At 37.5% G+C, this 15,323-nt stretch overlaps 1 pseudogene; it reads right to left on the reverse strand.

Annotated features, from left to right (window-relative positions):
- Positions 1 to 10,717: 10,717 nt before the first annotated feature.
- On the reverse strand, positions 10,718 to 13,592 carry LOC107943277 (alpha,alpha-trehalose-phosphate synthase [UDP-forming] 1-like; annotated as a pseudogene).
- Positions 13,593 to 15,323: the final 1,731 nt, after the last annotated feature.

Raw genomic sequence — 15,323 nt, forward strand, 5'->3', positions numbered from 1 at the left:
TTGGCGAAATTTCATGCTTTAATTTTTGTCATTTGTGAGTGAAATTACGAAATAGGACCTATGTGAAAATGTTTGAAAATACTATAGGCTAAATTGAAGTGACCAAATAAATAGGAGTGCAAAATAGGAGGATTTGCATGACAAACCTCCCATTTTACATGAAGTGGCCAGCCATCATGTTGTTGTAGACAAAATGTACACTTGATATCCATAATTTATGGTACAAATTGATACAAATTGATAATAGGTTAGGTAAATGTTCCATGATAATGGGTTAAGTAAATGTTTCATGATAAGAATTTCATGTCTTTTGTATTAAAGAATTAAATGGATGAAATATGAAGTTTTATTAAAAGAAAAAGGGGTGAAAAGAATAAAGTTTTGTCCATCTTTGTTCATCATAGCTGAAAGTTAGAGAAGAGAAAGGAGAGGAGAAAGCTCTTGAATGTTCGGTCACTTGGGGAAGAAAATTGAAGGTAAGTTCATGGTAGTTTGCTTCTATCTTAATGTTCATGAGTTCTTCTTGATTCTACCTTAACTCTTGAAGCATATTTTGATTTTTGGTTGTGTTGTGAGCATTTGGTCATGAATTAAAATGAATGAAATGGTTGTTGTTTCATGTTCTTTTGATGAAAAATGGAAGATATGTGAAGTTGAGCCAAATAAATGAGCATGCATGTGCTTGGATGCTAAGGGGAAAAATCGGCTAATATGTTGTGCTTTAAAATGATGAAATGGAGATTATACTTAAGTAAAATCATAGATATGTGATGATTGATTGGTGATATACATGTTTAAAAAAAAACATGCATGCAAGTTATGTGTGAAAGAGTGATTTGGTAATAAATCTGCTTGGGACAGCAGCAGTAACGTGACTTTGGAAAATCACCATAAATTGTAGGAGATGAATTAGAAGCTGAATAAATTATGTAATTAAATCTTAATGAGTCTAGTTTCAAATAAAATAAACGAGAACATATTTTGAATTCTGTACAACGAGAAATTTGATTCGTAATGAAGAGTGGTCAGATTAGTCAAACAGTGAAACATGGGAAACTTTAAGAAAAATCTGGTATTGATTGGCCAAACCAAAAATTCTTAAAACTTTATGGATATAAGATATATGAGTTTATTTTTAGGGAAAATTAACGGCACTTGATTTGGAGTTTCGTAGCTCCAGTTATAAATGATTTAGTGACTGTTGCTCAGGAAGATAGCTTGCTGTGAAATTATGATTATGTGGTAAACATTGACAAAAATTTGTTAATGAGTTGCTTATTGATTTCTTATAAGCTTACTATGATCTGTAGGTGTGGTTGGCTGAATATTGTAAGGGGTTAATACGTAGTTTGTATTTGAATAGTTAGATTAACGTGTTAGTAATCCAATTGTAGGCGGTTCGTGTGTGGATCTCGTCAGTATATCATCGCAAACAGGTGTGTAACTAACACCCTCTTGCTTAGTCTGGATCGGTAAAAGTCGAAAAGCCAAAATGCCGAAAATCGGTATTTTGTAGATTTGCGAGTGTGCGAATGCTCGTGAGGTAAATCGATTAATGTTTTTGGTAAGCTGCAAAATTTGGACTGCAAAGTGCATGATTTCTGTACCCTCGATATTTTTGAGCTTAATGGGCCAAAATTGGAATGATGGGCCAACGGGCCCAATTCGGTAAGAACCTTCGGTACGTGATTCTGTTAGTACGTGAAAAGTAAGAATATGCATGAAAAACCCTAAAATAGATAAATTACTGAAATACCTTTAAAAGTGGAAAATTTACAGTTTTACCCCTAGTAGATAAATTACTGAAATACCCCTAGGGTTAAATTGACCTAAATGCATGTTTGACTGTTGTTATTTACTGTATGCCATGTTGTTATTATGTGATGCATGGGATTGAGATATTGACGGAGGAAGTACTGAAAGTGGCTTGTCCACGTACTGGAGGCTTTGCCTCAATTTACTGTTAACTGAGCAGCAAGGCTGCAACTGTGGAGTGTTGGGCTGGGTGGGTTGAGCTATTCCTCACATGGAGTGTATGGCTGGTACGGGTGAAGTGTAGTGGTTGGTGGGTTGAGTAGTCTCCCCAAATGGGCTTGCATATGTTATTGATGTTGCATGTATTTTGAAATGGGCCTATGGGCCATACTGTTATCTGAATAAGGGGCTAAGGCCCAGTTTATTGTAATCTGAAAAGGGCTTTGGTCCAGTACCACTGTTACCTGAATGGGCTTAGGCCCAATAGGCTTGAGCTGACTTGGGCTTTGAATGGGTTTTCCTTACACACTGAGTTTCCCCAAACTCACCTCTTTTATTTTCATCCACGCAGGAAATCCCCAACCATAGTGGGCTTGGAGCTGTGAGGGAATTCGGAGTGGCCGCCCGTTCTGAAAGTTTGATTTCTTCTGGTGAACTGGACATCCTTTTATTTACGTTTGAAGTTTTGGGTTTTAAATGTAATAAGGCCGCTTAATTATTTTGATGGTTTTAATATGTATTACTAAGATAGGTATTACTTATTTTAACTGTTCAAATTGGATAGCTTTAGGGCGCGTTTTTAAAAACAACAATTGATTTCAAAATAACACGACAAAAGCAAAGCTTCTGCAATGAAAGTATTTTCTAAAATTAATCACTTTTCCTAAAAATGACTTAATCAAATCAGTTTCCTAGAAATATTCATGACGTTAAGGTGTGGCAATGGCGGTATGCATGTCTAGGATTAGATCCGAAAGGAGCTTGGTACTTAAGCAGTCCGATGGACTCACCACCTCTTTTTCGGTTTCCTACCTAGTGTACAGCTTCTATTCACTTTAACCTATAATGAAATTATCTTTTAAAACACTAAGTAGGTTTTTCTGGATCAACAATATAAAATGTTTTGAACGCTTCGATGTGGCATGTCGGATCCGGCCATAACGTCTGGGCCGGGTTTAGGGGTGCTACATCTGGTACGTGCCGCGTTCAGTATAGCATGGTGTGTAGGGCTAGATGGGTGTTTTAAACCCCACATGGTGTGTAGGGATGTTCGGATATGGTGTGTAGAGGCTGAGGGTAGGGTCTTGATTTCTGTATCTGACTGCATATCTGTATCTGTATCTAAGATGGGTTAAGGCCCAAATTTGTATCTGAATCTGTAATGGGCTTAGGCTCAACAGTGTATCTAAATGATATCTGTTATTCTGTATGTGTGCCTGCTTAATTCTGTGGGGTTATACACTGAGTTTACGTAAACTCACCCTTTCTTCTATCTGTTCTGTACAGGTAATCCATAGAGTTAGGCGGATCGGTGCAGCGGTGGACTTAACGGTGAAAATTCGTTTAAAATGGTGTCACTTTTTATTTATGGTTTCATTTTAAATTGTTGGGTATTTCTTTTGTAATTGGGACTTTATAGACTGTTTTGCTTAAAATTGGATTTTTACAGTGTTTATGAACTTACAACTGTAAAACTTGATAAAAACCGGGATTTTACCGAAAGTAAATATTTTCTCAAACCACGAACGATTTTACTTAATTACAATGGTTTTTCATAAGCCTCCGTTTTTAAACATTTTTAAGGCAAGTTAATTAAACGGGAATGAACGTTTTGATAATAATTCTATGCAAATAGAGTTAGCACATTCGAAATAGTTTTATATGTTAGTAGTTTCTAAAACCCATTCCACGTGATATCGCTAGATTCAGCCATAACGTCTAGGCCAGGTTTAGGGTGTTACATTTAGTGGTATCAGAGTCATGTTACAAAAACTCGACTATGGGTTTTTTTGGGTTTCAAAAATATCTTTTAAAGGATTGGTTTCCAAATTGTTTAAAAATATTTTGATTAAATATGTGGTACACCGAGTCTCCCGCGCTGATCCTGTAAGTATTTCTGATTTCTGATAAAAATCTTGAAAGCATGGTTGATAGCCTAACTTGAAAATACTAGAGTTAGTATATTCTAAAACTGTAGTGAAACTGATAGGGACTAAAACTTTTGAAAACAACTCTGAATTTCTGATACTCTATGCATAAAACATCTGTTAATAAATATCAAAACTGATGAATAAAATTTTTAATGTAGATAAAACTTCTATGTCACAATGAACGCATGAGGTATCCATGGACATGGCATTCGAGGCCGTGGTAGAGGCCGTAGGGGGCTCGAGCTGAGTCCTCGTATCTGGGCAGTATGCCGAATCTGGACACTAGTAAGACACCAGTGTCACTTGCAATTGGGACTGGGTCTCAGAGTCGATCGGCTGGGGACGACGCGCTGTCTCAAGCCATGCTGAGAATATTAGAGAGGGTCGCTGAGCCCAATTCTGGATCTGGAGGCCGAGGGTCGGTAACTGAACGACTCTGGTCTAATGGAGTTGAGTTATTTAGCAGTGTCATAGGAGTTGCCCATAATGTGGCCGAGTATTGGCTGGAGGCCACGGAGAGAATTATGGATGACCTAGAGTATAACCTCGAGCAGAATTGAAGGGTGCAGTCTCCTTACTTCACAATTAAGCATATCAGTAGTGGTTGACAGTTAAGGAGGGCACTCAGCCTGACCGTCTGACTTGGTAGTTCTTTAAGACTACATTTCAGAGCAAATACGTAGGAGCCAGCTATGTTGATGCTCGCAGGCGTGAGTTTCTAAACCTCATGCAAGGTGATCAATCTGTGGCCAAATATGAGGCTGGATTTCTGAGGTTGAGCCACTATGTTCGAGGTATAGTGGCATCGAAGTATGAGAGATGTATTAGGTTTGAAGACGGCCTAAGGGATAATCTGAGGGTTCTGATAGCTTCGCAGAGGGAGTTCGCGATTCTAGTAGAGAAGGCAAATATGGTTGAGGATGTTAGGCATGCAGAGCGCCAAAACAGAGACCGTGAGAGAGGCAAGAACAAGAGGGATTCGAAGCCCTCGAGTTCTGTACAGAGACCTGAGAAACAGGCTAGTCCAATTGGCCAGTTAGAATGCGGGCCTCTATTTCTTCTATTTCTCGATAGGGTTACAGCCATACAGTGATTGTGGTAGACGCCATTCAGGTAAGTGTTGGAGGAGGATTAAGGCCTGTCTAAGATGTGGGTCTTTAGAGCACCGTATTCGAGAGTGGCCATTGAGGGCTGATTAGGTACAAGCTCCGATAGAAATCCTCGCTTCACTTATCGGTTCTGGAAAAAGATGCACGAGACTTTGGGTTCGAGGTTGGACTTCAGTACTACGTTCCATCTCCAGACCGATGGTCAATCTGAGAGGGTGATTCAGATACTAAAGGATATGCTTTGAAGTTGTTATATTGATTTACTAGGTAGTTGGGAGGATTATCTGACGCTAGCCGAGTTTGCTTACAATAACAGTTTTCAGTCGAGTATTCAGATGGCACCTTACGAGGCTCTGTATGGTCGTAAGTGTCATACTCCTTTATTTTGGACTGAGTTGGGTAAACAACGAGTTTTGGGTCCTAAATTAGTTTCTGAGACTGAGGATAAGATTAGGCTGATTCGGGATCATCTAAAAGCAGCTTCTGATAGACAAACGTCTTATGCAGATCTAAAGAGGTGTGAGATTGAGTATTCAGTCGGGGACTTCGTGTTTCTTAAGGTCTTTACATGGAAGAAGGTTCTGAGATTCAGTCATATAGGCAAGTTGAGCCCAGGGTTTATTGGGCCGTATCGAATTCTGAAACAAGTGGGACCGGTTGCTTACCAGTTAGAGTTACCTCCTGAGTTAGACCATATTCATGATGTGTTTTACGTCTCGATGTTGAGGCGGTACTGATCTAATCCATCATAGTCTCTGTTGAGGATATCGAGGTTAGGCCAGATTCGACCTTTGAGGACGAGTGGGTCCATATTCTAGAGCGAGACGTTAAGGTTCTGAAGAGGAAGTCTATCCTTTTAGTGAAGGTTCTCTGGCAGAATCATAGCATTGAGGGGGCCACGTGGGAACCTGAGGACTCGATGCATCAGCAGTATCCTCATCTGTTCTGACCAGGTAAATTTTGAGGTTAAAATTTCTTTTAAGGGGTGGTGGTGTAATGCCTCAAATCTTATATTTTTGTTTCTGCTATTTTTTGACACAATTGTGTATTTGCTTTAGTGGTTAAGTGTTCTGGGTGTGTGTGTGAGGTCCTAAGTTCAAGCCTTAGCATTTTTTATTTTTGGAATGAAGCCCTATCTCTGTTCAATGGGCTTCTATTAATTTGCCTGTAGTACTATATTAGAATGAGCCTGTTGGTTTGAGTGGTAAGGGAGTCTGTGTGTTGTGTGGAGGTCTTGTGTTTAAAGCCCAGCGTGAGCGAGTGTATTTGTTTTTGTTTAATTCTGTGAGAGAGTTTGGATGGAATTAGAATTCTGAGTAGTAGGATATTGGAGATAATTAAGGGATGGGTTGTCAAATATGGATTTTATTTTTCCTTTTTTGAATTTTTTCGGTTTTCTTCCCCAATTCTGACGTTCCATTCCTTTTCCACCTCTCTACCGATTTTCCCCTTTTGCTAGTTTCTCCTTATCCGTTCTTCCTTTTCGTCTCTATCACTTTTCTGTGCGTTGCTCGTAGGGTCTTATTTTTATTAGTGTTCTTCGGGTTTTCTGGTAAGTAAGGATAACATGATTATTTACGTTGGTTAGTATATTGTTATTGAAGGGGGTTGTTTTGTGTTAGGGAAGGATTAAGGGGCTGAAGCTCTTCCAAACGGTGTTGAAGTGCGTGGAATTGCCATCATTCGGTCGTAGGTAAAGATTTTTAGGGATAAAGGTTTGTCTATCTCGTTAAAGTTATGACTAAGTGTTGAATTAAGTGACTGATTTGGGTTTTAATGGATCAATTTTAGGTTTCAGGAGACTGGGGGTATTTTCATTGCGAAACAGTACCAGATGTGTACCAAAATACAGAAAAGTGGGATTTGGTGAAAGCTGAAAAACCCCTCTGTCAACGCCTCACGGCTGTGTGGTAGGTCGTGTGCGACGACACGGCCGTGTGATCTATAACGCCAGGCCGTGCAGAAAATACGGCCATGTGATGGCCAGGGTGTGACTGTGTGGGCCACACGGGCTAGCCACATAGGCGTGTAAGTCATTTAATCGAAATCTTTCCAAGGGTGGCACGGGTTGTCCCAAACGTCTGTGAGCCTACCTTGGAACCAATAAGGGGTACTTAGACCTTAACTTGTATGATCTGTATGACTGATATTGTATTCTGAGCATGCTATTATCATATCTGACTGACCCGTTTCATAAATCTTTATCTGTAATTAAGCATGTAAGCATGGTTATTCTGTAAGTCTGATTCTGCATTTATTGTATCTATTTTGGGGTTGGGGATGATATATATTTTGGAGGAAGTGTTTTGAGAAGCGTTTACACCTATTATCTGGCAGTTCAGCTGCAATATATCTGATACTTCCGCATTCAATACAGCATGGTTTGTAGGGCTAGGTGGGTGTTTTAAACCTCATATGGTGTGTAAAGATGGTCGGAGATGGTGTGTGGAGGCTAGGGGTAGAGTCCTGATTTCTGTATCTGACTGCATATCCGTATTTGTATCTGAGATGGGTTAAGGCCCAAATTTGCATCTAAATTTGTAATGGACTTAGGCCCAAGACTGTATCTGACTGATATCGGTTATTCTGTATATGTGCCTACTTAATTTTGTAGGGATATACACTGAGTTTACATAAACTCACCCTTTCTTCTATCTGTTCTGTACAAGTAATCCACAGAGTTAGGCGGATCGGTGCAGCGATGGACTCGACGGTGACCACTCTTTTAAAAATGTGTCACTTTTGATTTATGGTTTCATTTTAAATTGTTGGGTATTTCTTTTGTAATTGGGACTTTATGGACTGTTTTGGTTAAAATTGGATTTTTACAGTGTTTATGAACTTACAACTGCAAAACCTGATAAAAACCAGGATTTTACTGAAAGCAAATGTTTTCTCAAACTATGAACGGTTTTACTTAATTATAATGATTTTTCATAAGCTTCCGCTTTTAAACATTTTTAAGGCAAGTTAACTAAACAGGAATGACTGTTTTGATAATAATTCTATGCAAATAGAGTTAGCACATTCGAAATAGTTTTATTGTGTTAGTAGTTTCTAAAACCCATTCCATGTGACATCGCCAGATTCGGTCATAACGTCTAGGCTAGGTTTGGGGTGTTACAAGAGACCAAACTGAAAACGATCCAGTCGATGAACAACCAGTGAGAGGAACTAGGTCCATCACTGAAATTTATCAATGGTGTAATTTGACGAAACTAGAACCAATCACTTTTGAAGAAGTTGCTCAAGAAGATGAATGGCTAACAACTATGAAAGATAACATGATTAACAAAAATGAAACATGGGAACTTGTGGATAGACTAGTTCACAAGAAAGTGATTGGAGTTAAGTGAGTGTTCAAAATCAAAATGAATCCTAATGGATCAGTCAATAGATATAAAGCAAGGTTGGTTGTGAAAGGGTTTAGCCAGTAATATGGAGTGAACTTCATTGAAACCTTTGCCCTGTTGTGAGGTTAGACACCATAGGGCTGCTAATAACTTTTTTAGTTCAAAAGGGTTAGAGGATACATCAAATGGATGTAAAGTTAGTCTTCTTAAATGGATTTCTAAAGGAAAAAATTTATGTTGAGTAACCTCAAGGGTTCACAGTACCTGGGAGCGAGGCCAAAGTGTACAAACTAAACAAAGCATTATATGGCTTGAAACAATCACCAAAAGAATGGTATGAAAGAATTGACAGTCATCTGATGGAGATGGATTTTGAAAGAAGCATCAACGAGCCCACATTATATGTGAAGAAAATTGGTATATGGTGATGATTTACTTGTGATTGACAGCAACAATGAACCAATACTTGTATTCAAGACTTAGATGAAATGACATGCTTTCTTGGTTTGGAGGTGAATCAAGCTTGCGATGCAATCTTCATAAACCAGAAGAGGTTCGCAACAAAAATTATACGAAGATAGAATATAGAGAATTGTAAACCTGGGGGCACCCCTATTACTCAAGGTGAGAAACTCACAAGCAATGAAAATGCTGAGAAGGTTGATGAAGAAAGCCACAGAAGCTTGGTGGGACGTCTACTTTACTTGATAGTATCCAGATCTGACATAATGTTTGCTGTAAATCTGTTATCAAGATTCATGCATTGCTGCAATGTGAACCACTACAAAGTAGCAAAAAAAGGTCTATGATACATAAGAGGAACTCTAAGTCATGGAGTAAGATTTGTGAAGACAGAAAAAGTCAAACTACTTGGGTATTCAGATAGTGATTAGGCTCGGTCTACTGAAGACATGAAAAGTACCTCAGGTTATTTCTTTACTTTAGGATCAAGCATGTTCTGTTGGAGCTTGAAGAAGTAAGAAACAGTGGCATAGTCAACTACTGAAGTTGAGTATGTTGCAGCCTCAACAATTGTGAATCAAGCTATTTGGTTAAGGAAACTGCTAGATGATTTAAATTTGAAACAAGAAGAAGCAATAGAGATTAAATGTGATAATTACTCTGCTGTTGCAATTGCAAAAAAATCCAGTGTTCCATGGAAGAGCAAAACACTTCAAAATCAAGTATCACTTTGTGAGAGAATTGGAACAAACCAAGGAAGTAACTTTGGTTCATTACAGTTCACAAGATCAATTAGCTGACATTCTAACAAAAACCCTTGAGAAAATGAAGTTTGAAAAGCTACATAATGGTATTGGGGTTTGCAACAACATGGAGGTCAATGAGGAGTGTTGCGAAGTGACCATCCATGAGTTGGCAAACCCTGATCGCAAAACTGTGAGCTCCTAAAAATCTGTGAGTTCTTCAAATGTGCGAGCTCACTAAGATTGCAAGCTCATCCAATCATACGAGCTCACCAAACCTGCAACGTCACTAAAGGTGTGAGCTCTGTCAGACGAACCCACACATGTGAGCTCCTTACTCTGCAAGTTGCCAACTTGCACTGAAACAGTGATGATTTTTGATAAGACATTTTGGGTGTTGATTAGACTAAATTCAACCAATGAGGAAGCAAGTTGTATGAATCAACTTACAAGATTAAGCTGATTTGTATTATTATTATTATTATTAGCTTATTTAAGCTCACTTGTTCTTGTAAACATTGTATCGGCTTTTTCTTAAATGAAACAATTGATCACAAGCTGATCTTTCTCCATTTTTTTAATCTTTTTTGCTTCAGTTTCAATCCTTTCTTCATAAAAAAATCCAGCAGAAACTGTAATGAAAGACTGAGATTCTGAAAAGGGTAACTTGATTGTTTGGACTTTTGAAAAATAGGCGTCAAATTTCAACATTACTTTTGTGCATAAGAACTATCACTAAAAATGGAAGAACAAAGCAACCAATCGATTTTAACTCAATAAAATTCATGCAAAAATTTTAATTAAATTCACTTCAATTTAAACTCCAATCATTAAATGAATAAATTCAAGCACTATTAATTTTTAACTTTTTTATATTAATTTTTTTAATTCAAAGCACAAATATCAAACATAAAACCAAACAAAAAATCAAATTCAAATATAAGAAATCGAATAAACTCAAACTATGGAATAGCTCTTGTTCCCTTGTATAGTCGACACAGAACATTGTTTCTTAAGGTGAGCTGCCCTTGATCTGACAATGGATGTCCTGACTGGTGTTGGTACTTAGGGTGTTAACAAAGTCGGGATTGAAACCTCCTGTAATGACATTTGATCAGCCACTGTTGATTGAAACATAGCTGCAACTAGGAATAGCTCTTGTTCCCTTTTATAGTCAACATTGAACGTTGTCTCTTAAGGTGAGCTGCAGTCGATCTGGCAGCAGATGTCCCGACTAATGTTGGTTCTTGGGGTGATACTGAAGCTGGGACTTTTGAAGGATATTCTAGCTCAAAAAAATGTATAAATGTCTTCATCCTAAACCAATTGCAGAATATCCAAATGAAATACTTTTTTGTAACAAGCGACCTGTATTTGATTTGACAGAAATTTTTTGACTAGATAAAGTTAGTCAAGTACTTAGTAGTTTTAGACAGGTCCTACGTTATCATTAAGATGATGTTACAGCTTGTTCACTTGCACAAGAAAAAATTTATTGTTCTTTCAATGTAATAAAACTATATGTACAAATTTTTATTGCTAAAAAATGTAATGAGATAAGTCAACTTCTTTTCTCCTTCAACATCTGTTTTTGCTTCTGTTTTTATCTTTCAACACAAATTCTAGTTCTTTTGTTCTTGTTTTGTGATTAAAAACTCAACACAATTTTTCATTAGTTTGAGGATAAACCCTATAACACATTTATTTTCCAAACTCATATTTCCTCGTACAGCACATAATTGATGGGTTCTTTTATGCCTTTGTTATATGAACTATTTCTCTGAAGATTTGATCGATTTTCCCACCCTATATATACATTAAAGCATGATATGAGACAACTTGTGGTCATGATTGAATAGCAGATGAGCTTATAGTACCATGAAAGCATAATGGATCTAAAAACATTGGACCAACTACCTTGGACAACATCGAAAGATAAGTTAGAGATCAGAAAAATCCAAAGATGCATCAATAGATCTTTTGCTTGAAGTCTTCCAAACTCGACATCTACACTCTTTTATTTAGTTGTTTAGAAGATAAGTCGGTAAAAGCAAGAAACAACATAAATTAAAGTGATTGTTTGCGCTAAATAGAAGGGTCTATTAATAAGGACCTGAATATCTATAGTCCCATATGAGCGATGTTTCCAGGTGCTCAAAATGAGATCGATGAGTTCTTTCAGTAAAATACTCAAATACTGCTGAAATCACAAGTAAGCATCAGAAAGTCTAGAGCCAGAAGAATTTCATACAGATTACGAGCTTTATCAAACTTATGTTATGTACCTTAACATTATTCACACATTCGATACTTGTATATTCAGGCGTAGTCATCATTCATTTTCCTGTTGTAACATGTAAAAACATCCCATTTTTGGTTGCCAACCATAAGTTGTAACCACCGAAGTTCTGCAGTGCATATTACAAGTTCAGAGATTTTGTTTTAAAGAAAAAAATGCAATAAGTTGAAAATAAAGATTCATAAAATTTTGAGGACATTCCTATTGCTTCGATCGAGGACAAGAACTGTTGTCTTCGGGTCATCACAAAGCTTCCTCAAAAGGTTTTCGTAAATACAGATGTAACTTAGGCTCCAATTCTTTAATTTGATTGCCCTTCTTCCCAGGGGTATCCAGTGGTTCAGTTAAAGTTGCATTAAATCCCTATAACATGGCAGGCTGATTACAAAAATGAAAATGCACGCTAGGAGCAGTTTTTCTCTTCCCCTATAATGTTCAGAGATAGAGAGCAAGAGAAGCAGGGCCTTTTCAACATTTTCAAATAAAGAAGCACTACAAAAGTTAGCATACCAATATGTGCAATTGATTATTCAAAAGTGTGTAACGATCAACCGTAACTTCAATAGGGAGTGATGGTTGAATTTGTCTTGTCCTCGATTGAGCTTCAACAATGGTTTCATTAAGTTCACTACAAAGGGAAAGCTTCAAGGTTTACCATAAAATTGAAACAAGAGATATGCATAAAAAAGGGAAACCATGCAATCTTTCTCCAATTTGACAACTTAAATTCCAAGATTTTGAAAAGAAAAGTTTTGGTGTTCCATTTTTCTAATTAAAAAAAGAAAAAAAACAATGGGAAAGAGTTGCGAGAAAGGTCTTCTTTCTATCTTTCTCTAGCATTATAAGCACTAGTGTATCCATCCCTCGAGTTTTCATAGAAGATAATATGAGTACTAAGCTATGACCACCACCTTATAAACGATGTGGCCCATTCTTAAGATGTATGTGAAGTCACATGCATGAAGTTATGGTAGTGACAATTTCTTTTTCACCAGAAACTCCAGTGACATTCCACGGATTAACCAGAATAGCTCCACCACCAAGAAACTGAGTAGCCCCAGCAAACTGGAAAATATGCAGAGACGTTCTTATGAAAATTTAAGCTTTAAGGTTTACACATCTGGAAAAATCCCTAAACATATGTATAATCCAAATCAGACAGCTCCATCTTTGTTGGATGCTTGGCAAGCAACAAACTCATAGCTGGCAAAGTTCATTCCATCCCTCAAAGATGTCACAAGAGCTACATCTGCATAATTTGTTAATTGCCAAAAGTTGTTGGAACTAAGAATGATGATGAATTACAAAGACAGAAACTTGAGCTTGAAGGCTTGATGCTTGTTAAGCAAACAACATAAATCAGATATGAAGCTTAAGTTATTTGCTTAAGTGAAAGCCATAAAAATGAAGAAGAAAATGTGTATTTTCATTAACTTCAAATTGAGGTATAATGCCATTACATATATCAGTCAATAGGTTGATCAAAAAATAAACAAATTTCATCTAAACATCTACCTACTACCACTAATTACATTGAAACTTGATAAACTAAACTTGCAAACTTGGTAAAGCTGATTTATCAGCTCAAATGTTAGCAAAAATACATCAAGTACATTAACAACTTGGTTCTAATTCTAATTTAACTAAGTTACAAAACATCACCTGAAGTAACAAAATAAACTGAAATTGAACAGCTGCATCAACTTCAGCAGCATCTGCATGGTTCTATGGTTCTTGTCTGCATCATGTGTTGCATGCAGGCCAACTTCAGCACTCCTCAATAGCTTGCATGTTGCATACTCCCATTTTAGCTCTCAAATGGATGAACCTCGACACACTAAGGGGCTTGGTTAAGATATCAGCAAGCTCATCCTCAAAACTATAATGAATCAGTTTCACTTCTTGAGCCTGTTCCATCTCCCTAACAAAATGAAACTTAATTTTGAAATGCTTTGTTCTCCCATGGAATACAGGATTCTTTTCAATTGCAACAGTAGATTTATTGTCACAATTGATCTCTGTTACTTCCCTTTGGTGTAGATTCAAGTCGATCATCAATTTCCTTAGCCAAATGGCTTGGTTAACAGCACTAGTAGTTGCTACATATTTTGCTTCAGCAGTTAATTGAGCAACAACATTTTGCTTCTTCGAACTCTAACAAAAGATGGCTGATCTAAGGGTAAATAGATACCCTATGGTGCTCTTCATGTCATCTACTGATCTGGCCCAACCACTATCAGCATAACCAACTAGTTTCATGCTTTTAGCCTTGGTGAACTTCATTCTAAAGCTCAGTGTACCTTTGATGTACCTAAGAACCCTTTTGGTGGCTTGTAAATGCTTCTCAATGCAACAGTGCATGAATCTAGATAGCAAACTCATAGCAAACATAATATCTAGTCTAGTGGCAATTAAATGGAGCAAACATCCAACCAAACTCCCGTGGGTTGTTTCACAAATCTTTTTAAAATCACCTTGGCTCAATAGCTTCTCTCCAACAGCAACTAGTGTGTTTGTTGCTTTGCAATTCAGCATGGAGAATTTGTTCAGAATCTTTAAGGCAAAAGCCTTTTGACTTAATAAGATCCTTTGTTCAGTTTGAGACACTTCCTTGCCAAGGAAGTAGGACGTTTGTCCCAAATCAGACATCTGGAACATCTTTTCCATTTTTTCTTTGAAATCAGCTAGCATGGTATTGTTGCTTCCTGTTACCAGTAGATCATCAACATACAAGGACACTATGAGCTGTGTTTCAACACCTTCTATCTTCACATACAAAGTAAGCTCAATGATGCTTTTTTTGAACCCCAAGCTAGCCAAGCTAGCCAAGTAGCTATCGATTCTATCATACCAGGCTCTTGGTGTCTGTTTTAAGCCATACAATGCCTTATTCAACCTGTAGACACTATCTTCCTTGTCAACTATTTTGAAGCCTTCAGGCTGCTCAACATAAATCTCCTCTTCAAGAAAACCATTAAAGAAAGCTGACTTTACATCTAGTTGATGAATTTTTCACTGCTTTTGTGTAGCCAAGGCAACCAGCAGCCTGATTGTGTCTAGTCTGGTTACTGGTGCAAAGGTTTCAAAGTAATTTATACCATACTTTTGACTGAATCCCTTTATGACCAGCCTTGCTTTCAGCTTGTTCAGAGTTCCATCAGCATTGTGCTTGGATCGAAACACCCACTTCACTCTAATGACCTTTTTGTTGGCTAGTCTTGCTATTGGAAATTGGCCAACCATGCTGCTGTTACATTTTGTGGTTGAAGTGCATGCAGCTTGATGACATGCTGCAGCACATATGCTTGCTGTAACAGCAAGGTTTCTCTTTAGTTTCATTCTAATTAATCTAGTTTAAAATGGACAAGTTGATGACAACTTGATGCATTAGGTGTTGAATGACTAGTTTAGGTGGTTTGTTTATGTGTACAAGCAATGTTTTAATAGTCCCA

The sequence above is a fragment of the Gossypium hirsutum genome, chromosome A09, assembly GCF_007990345.1.
Source record: "Gossypium hirsutum isolate 1008001.06 chromosome A09, Gossypium_hirsutum_v2.1, whole genome shotgun sequence".
NCBI classification, from domain to species: Eukaryota; Viridiplantae; Streptophyta; class Magnoliopsida; order Malvales; family Malvaceae; genus Gossypium; species Gossypium hirsutum.